Below are 7,801 nucleotides of genomic sequence, written 5' to 3' on the forward strand. Positions count from 1 at the left end.
CGGCCCAACCCGACCCATTGACACCCCTAACCATGACTCCTTACCCCTCTTTTGCTTAGGACCATCCTCCCTTGTTTGGTATCATGGCTGGGGAGGCTTCAGAGCGTGAGAAGGAATTGCAATCTTGAATAGAAGCATATGATAGAGCTAATGCTATACTAAGGAAGCGTAATTCTCATTTGGAAGCGGAATTGGAAGATCATAGGTCCCTTTAGCCCTAGGAGGAAGATCTACTGGCCAAGCTGGAGTTTGCTCGGGATATTGTGGATAACGTCAGTGACTATCTCTGGGCTAAAAAATACGCTGCGGCAAACCTTACGATCAACCACGTGGTTCAATCGCCTGCATTCATGCATTTTTGCGCAGATAAGGCTTTGGAAGGCGCTCAACGCCTATACAATCGGGTGAAGGAGGTTGCCCCCTATTTCAATTGGGGGAAGATGAGGTTGGGTTTTGACCCTCGTGTTCTAGTACGGGAGGTTATACTTGACCCTTTAACACTATCCATACCTTTCTTTCCTCCTCCACAGAATGTTCCAGGGCCTTTGCCCCCTAATCCACCTCGTCCCGAGCTCACATACCTATAACTGTGGTTGTTGTATCTCGGGCAATGGTTGTCGCCCCTCGGATGTATGTGGTGTGTTTTGCTTTATGCTCATAATTTATTGAATCTATGCCACTTGGTTTTTCTTTCCTTGACTTGTCAAATCCTTCTTTTCTCTTAGCTTCTGGTGACGTTTGTCCTTTTCCCTGGTGTAAATATCCATCATGGCGCGAATCCTCTTTTCAGAGATTTTTGTGGATTCCCTACACTAACATTTATTGCTTCCTTGTTTGACTAACGTTCCACATACTTTTACATTAATGGGGCTGGTGAAGAAGCCGAATCGCTGTCTGGGTAATCGCACCCCTTCTAGTTTTTGGAGAAGCGTTTGTCCAATGGGGTTGGAGCACGTGGCCCTGGGTATAATTTCCCATTAAGTGGGGTAGTTGTTCCCTTAATATTCTCTTTCGCCTTTGAACCGTCGTTTTGCCCTATAAATAGGGCTGGCATCCTCCCCGTTTGTGCTCCCCAGGGAGATATGGGTTCTTCAGTGTTGTCTTTCCGTTGCCGTTCCATAGAAACTCTACGCTTCTTATGGTGTTTTGGTTGCCTTTGTTTTCTCAGATGCAGAGGTTGCATATTTTTGAAGGTTTACCTTCTTGGAAGTGCTACTTTCGGCTTCAATCTTCAATCGACATTGGCCTTCACAGCTTCGATCCTCAATCGACACACAGTGTCCTTTGTGTTGACAGGCCGTGATGGTCCCTCTCTGTGTGCTTTTCCTTTGCTAACTCTTTGGAGAGGGAATGTTGCATCAGAGAGGTGGAGAATCTTGAGGAGGCTGCTTCTCGCCGACTTCACTGTTAACGTATTTGGTGGGCGGTGGTGTGGATCTATCAGTGCGCTGGGGAACCATAAGCCAGTGAGATGCCTAGTGCTCTTCGGGCTCCTCACTTCATGTGGTTTGAGAGAAGTAGTAACATGGCTATCTTGGTGCTTCGGCGCATTGATGGTGAATCCCATTTAGCAAAACAGCAGCCTCTTGATTCTCAGGGTTGCTTTGGAGCAGGTGGGGCTGTGTGACTAATGTCGAGCTCGGTGTCGTCCTGCGTGATGCTGTTGTCAATGCTACCCCTGTCTCACACTTTGTGACCCTCGGTGCTCAATTTTCATCAACCTTCTTCTGCTCGGGAGCATGAAGTCAGTTTCCTGCTGTCGTCATAGCTCCCCTATTAGTTTGCCGCGTTTTCTCCTTTCGAAGAACTTGTCCTAAAACCGAGCATAGCTTCCTGTGGGTACTTGTAAACCTTACCGTGTATTTGTATTTGAAAGTTATGACTACTTTGTAAGCTTGTACCTGAGTCATGGCATACTTGTACTGGTAGACTGAAATATTAATAAAAGAATCTTGTTATCCGAGCAATTTTCCTCATATACATTCTTTGCATACTTTATCTTTGTGTGGCTTGGCCTCATATTCCTGTTTGGTGCTTACCTCCATGATCGGATGACCGTTTCCTTTGATTTGGGGAAGCGCCCCTATGGTGCAACTCACCATTATGGTCAGGTGACCATCATCTTTGATTTGGAAAAACGTCCCTATGGTGCAGCTCACCATTATGGTCGGGTGACCATCATCTTTGATTTAGGGAAACGCCCCTATGATGCAACTCACCATTATGGTCAGGTGACCATCATCTTTGATTTGGGAAAATGCCCCTATGGTGTAACTCACCATTGTGGTCGGGTGACCATCATCTTTGATTTGGAGAAACGCCCCTATGGTGCAACTCACCATTCTGGTCGGGTGATCATCATCTTTGATTTGGAGAAGCGCCCCTATGGTGCAATTCATCATTATGGTCGGGTGACCATCATCTTTGATTTGGAGAAACGCCCTATGGTGCAACTCACCATTATAGTAGGGGGACCATCATCTTTGATTTGGGGAAATGCCCCTATGGTGCAACTCACCATTGTGGTGCTTGCTAGCACATCATTAGTAACAAAAATAATAATATTGCAAAGAGTCATTATGCTTGCCATTAACTTGCTTTATTAATCATTGATGTCTCTATTGGTTGTGGCCTGAACTTTCAACAGATGATAATTTGGGATTCACACAACTGGGAACTGACCTTTATTGATAAAATTTTCACAGGTTCTCTGCATTCCAGGATCGTGGTATTGGTATCCCCTCCAGGGTCTCCAAATGATAGGCTCCTAGGGCTGCTTGTTTGGAGATTCTGATGGTCCTTTCCAGTTGGGTGATAACTTTCCCATGGATCTCGGGTCTGAGGCTTCTACCTTGCGTAGGACCAGGTCTCCCTGGTGGTACCTTCTAGCTTTCAATTTTGTGTTGTAGTGGCGTGCCGTTCGCTATTGGTGTACCGCATTCCTTACCCGAGCTGTTTCTTTGATTTCCTCCAACAGGTCTAAGTTTATTCTTAATTCTTCATCGTTCACCTCAGGATCATAGAGTTGCACCCTCAACGAGATTTATCCTATCTCCACCGGGAGTACTGCTTCTGTTCTATATGCCAGCATGAATGGTGTTTCGCCAGTTGCCAACCTCGTGGTTGTCTGATATGCCCATAGAATGTTAGGCAGTTCTTCCACCCATAAACCTTTGGCCGTTTCTAGTTTTTTCTTGATCCCATCTAACAGAATTTTGTTCATTGCTTCTACCAGCCCATTGGATTGGGGGTGGGCTACTGAGGTTTTCCTTAGCTGAATTTCATATTGGTCACTAAATTCCTTGAACTTCTGCTCAAACTACTTTCCATTGCCAGTAATGAGGGTTCTCGGGATTCCATACCTTTAGATAACTGAATGGAGGAAGAATTTCCAAACCTTTGCTGCGGTGATTGTGGCCAAGGCTTCCGCTTCTACCCATTTGGTGAAATAGTCGACGGCCACCACCACAAATTGTCTGCCTCCAGATGCCTTGGGGAAGGGTCTCAATATGTCCATTCCCCATTGGACAAAGGGCAATGGACTTGAAATTGAGGTGAGTTCCGTTGCAGGTTGGCGCGTGATGGGTGCAAACTTCTAACATTTCAGGCATTTACGGACAAAACTCATTGCTTCTTTGCGAAGATACGGCCAAAAGTATCCTTGTCTAATGACCTTATGGGCGAGTGCCATGCCCCCCAAGTGTTGTCCACAAATGCCTGTGTGTATCTCCCGAAGAACATACTCTGCCTCAAATGGTCGGAGACACTTCAAATAGGGCATTGCAAATGCCTTTTTATATAGTGTTCCCCCTATTATCGTGTACCTGGCGGCCCTCATTCTGACTTTCTTTGCTTCTTCCTTATCGGGGGCAGTATGCCCTCCTGGAGGTAGTTGATTAAAGGGTCCATCCAGCAAGGTTCCACCTCGATTGGTAATACTTCCTCGGATTGTTCTATACTTGGAGTACCGTGCACATCTAGGTACACTGTTCTGCCCAGGTCTTGAAAATCTGAGGTGGCTAGCCTAGAGAGGGCATCTGCAGATGCATTTTGTGTCCAGGGTACCTAAGGTATCTCAAAATGGCTGAATTTCGTGATCAGGTCTTGCCCTTTTCTCAGGTACTGGGCCATTCGTGATTCTTTTTCCTTATACTCCCCCTTGACCTGATTAACTATCAGTTGTGAATCACTACGGACGGTGATACGCTTTACCATCAGACTTTGTGCCAGTTTCAGTCATGCAATCAGGGCTTCATAGTCGGCCCCATTGTTGGTTGTCTGAAATTCAAACCTTAGCGCGTACTGCACAAGGAACCCTCCGGGGCTGGTTAGTATCAATCCTGCCCCACACCCTTATGTGTTGGATGAACCATCCACATACAGTGCCCATTCTTCTACCACTTCTTCAGGTTCCGCGGTGGTGGGAATTTCTTCTTCAGGGAGTGTGCATTCCACCACAAAATCCGCTAGGGCTTGTGCCTTTATGGCAGTTCGGGGCTTGTAATGGATGTCGAACTCCCCCAACTCTACACACCAGGCTACTAACCTTCCCGAGTGGTCGAGTTTGGCCAATATCTTCTTCAAAGGCTAGTTGGTGATCACTTCGATGGTGTAAGCTTGGAAATATGGCCTTAACTTTCGAGCCGCTGTAACCAATACGTAGGCGTATTTCTCCACACTGCTATACCTGGTCTCGGCGTCCAGGAGTACCTTGCTAACATAATATATCGGTTTTTGGACCCGCCCATCTCCTCGGACTAGTACCGCGCTAACTACAATAGCGGTAATGGTCAGGTACAGCTGTAATATGTCCCCTGGTTCCGGCTTGGCCAAAAGAGGTGGTTGCACCATATATCTTTTTAGCTCTGTGAAGGCTATCTAGCATTCTTCGATCCATTCGAAGGTGAGCTTGACCCCTTTGGTCTCCCGTTCCCTTGCTCGGTTCTTGAGAGCCTTAAAGAAAGGCAAACAGCGGTCCCCCGAAGTTGAGATAAATCTCCTGAGCGCCGCTATTCTTCCTGTGAGTTCTTGTAATTCCTTGACTCTTCCAGGCAGACGCATCTCTAATATAGCCTTGATCTTTGTTGAATTTGCCTCTATCCCTCTTCTTGAGACCATGAAATCGAGGAACTTTCCCGACGTGACCCCAAAGGCGCACTTGGCTGGGTTCAACCTCATCTTGCTTTCTCTTAAAACCTGGAATGCCTCATTCAAATCTATAATGTGGTCTTGTGCTTTCAAGCTTTTTACCAGCATATCATCTACATAAACTTTCACATTGCGGCCTATTTAGTGCCTGAAAAGGTAGTTTATCAAGCATTGGTAGGAAGCTCTGGCATTCTTTAATCCGAAAGGCATGCGAATATAACAGTATGTATCTCTCCCCGCGATAAAAGAAGTTTTCAATATATCAGGCTCATACATCCTGATCTGATTATACCCCGAGTAGGCATCCATGAAAGAAAGCAGTTCATGACCTGCCATAGCGTCTATCAATAAGCCAATACGAGGCAAAGGGTAGTAGTCTTTAGGACAAGCTTTATTCAGATCTGTAAAATCAATACACATTCGCCACTTGCCATTCGGCTTGGGCACCATTACAACATTAGAAAGCCATTCTGGATAGATAGCCTCCTCGATGAAGCCAGCGTCAAGCAGCTTAGTTACCTCCTCGATTACTTTTTCCTGTCGCTTGGGAGCAAAGGTTCTTTTCTTCTTAGACACTGGCTTGGTAGTGGGGTATACACTGAGCCTGTGTTCAGCTATTTTCCTGTCTATCCCTGGCATATCAGCAGCGGACCAGGTGAACACGTCTGTGTTTGTTCTCAAGAAGTTTATGAGGGCTGTTTTTCTTTCGCCGTTTAGGCTTGTGCCTACCTCCACGGGGACCAACTCCTCGGTTGGTTCGCTCCTTTCCTGCTCACGGATATCTTGGTTGTCATCCAGATGGATTAGATGCATTTGTGGCTCATTTCCTTTGGTTCTTAGGTATCCTTCATAGCAGCGATGGGCCGCCACCTGGCTTCCTCGATACTCCCCTACCCCATGGTCAGTTGGGAATTTTATGACTAGGTGGGGGGTTGAGACCACTGCTTGCAGTGCATTGAGTCCTGGTCGCCCTAATATTCCATTATGCGTGGAATTCACCTTTACCACTAGGAAGTTCATCATCATCGTAGAGAGTTTGGGTTCTGTCCCCACGGTAACCAACAGCTCAATTGATCCTTCCACCTGTACCAGGGCCCCATTGAAATCGTATAAGGGAGAGTCCACTCTTTTTAGCATCTCGGGTTTCAGGAGCATCTTTTCGAATGCATCATAGTATAGGATGTTAGCTGAACTCCCATTGTCCACCAGGATCCTCCCTACCATGCAGTTGGCGATAACCATCTTGAATATCTGCCAGGTCTTCATCGGAGAATGTTATGTGGTAATCGGTTCTCCTCTTTTTGACTGTCATCTCGGCTTGGAGTACATTCCGAGCGTGTTGCTTTCGGGAATTTGAGGTTTCTCCTCCCATGCCAGGCCCACCAAATATGGTTGTTGATTCCCTCAGGGGTGCATTCTTGGTATGGGGCTTACCTCGGTGTAGTTCCTCTTTATCAACTCTGGGGGGTGATCTTTGTCTTCCCTTTGGCTCTCGAGCACGATAGTCTGACCTTCGATCACTCCCTTCTTTATTGATGAATCGGCCTAAGCGTCCTCTTTGGATGAGAGCCTCTATCTCGTCCTTCAACTGTCTGCATTCCTCAGTATCGTGACCGTGGTCCTGATGAAAGCGACAGTATTTGTTCTTGTTGCGCTCATGCGCCGGCTTGACCATCTTGGCCAGCCACCGTAAGGTCACCTAGTCTTTAATTTCATTCAATATGTGTTCTCGGGTATGAGTCTGTATCGTATAAACCGGCCCGGATTCCAGCTCTACAGCTTTGGGGACCCAAGCTTTCATGTCATCTTTCTTTTTCCTGCCATCCTTGTCATCTCGACTGCGTTTTGAGCTAACTTCTCGGGGGGTCTCCTCCTTTTCTTGAGCTTTCTTCTCTGTTTTATCTTCTTTCTCAGCCGCAAGAACTTCAGCTAGGTTTATATACTTTTCACGTCTGGAGAACAGCTCATACATGTCTCCTGGTTCTTCCATGATTAAGGACTTTTTCAACTCGACATCTCGAATTCCGCTACGCAATGCCTGGAACTTCACCATTTGGTCCAAGTTTCGTACCTCCAACGCTTCTTTATTGAACCTGGTAAGAAAACCCCTGATGGACTTGTCGGGGTGCTGCTTTATGGCCAGAAGATTGGCGGTTGTCTTCTTGTGAACTCTACTGCTCATAAAGTAAGCCAAGAAGGCCCGCCCCAGGTCTGTGAAATTGGAGAGAGATTATGGGGGAAGCCGAGAGAACCATTGTCGCGCCTCTCCCTTCAGGGTGGAGGGGAAAGCCCTGCACGTTATAGCGTCTGAAGCGCCTTGAAAGAACAGGAGGGACTTGAAGGTTTCCAAGTGATCCTCTGGATCCGTGGTGCCGGCATATTGCTCTATGGTTGGCAACTTGAACCCTTTTGGGAGGGGCTCGAACCGCACTTCGTCCATGAACGCTAAATCCGTAGTGAAGTGAAAGTTATGAATCGGGGCTTGGTTCTTTCCCCTTATGACTTCTTGAATTTGGTCTTTGAGTTCTAAGACTTTGTCGTTCAGGGCTTGCTCAACCTTCATCATATGTGAATCTTGATTCTTGGCGTTTCCCTGTATCTCCTTGTTCCTTCGTCAGGTGTTGTTTGCATTGCTATGGTTCTCACTATGCTC

Source organism: Telopea speciosissima, chromosome 7, assembly GCF_018873765.1.
Source record: "Telopea speciosissima isolate NSW1024214 ecotype Mountain lineage chromosome 7, Tspe_v1, whole genome shotgun sequence".
NCBI lineage: Eukaryota > Viridiplantae > Streptophyta > Magnoliopsida > Proteales > Proteaceae > Telopea > Telopea speciosissima.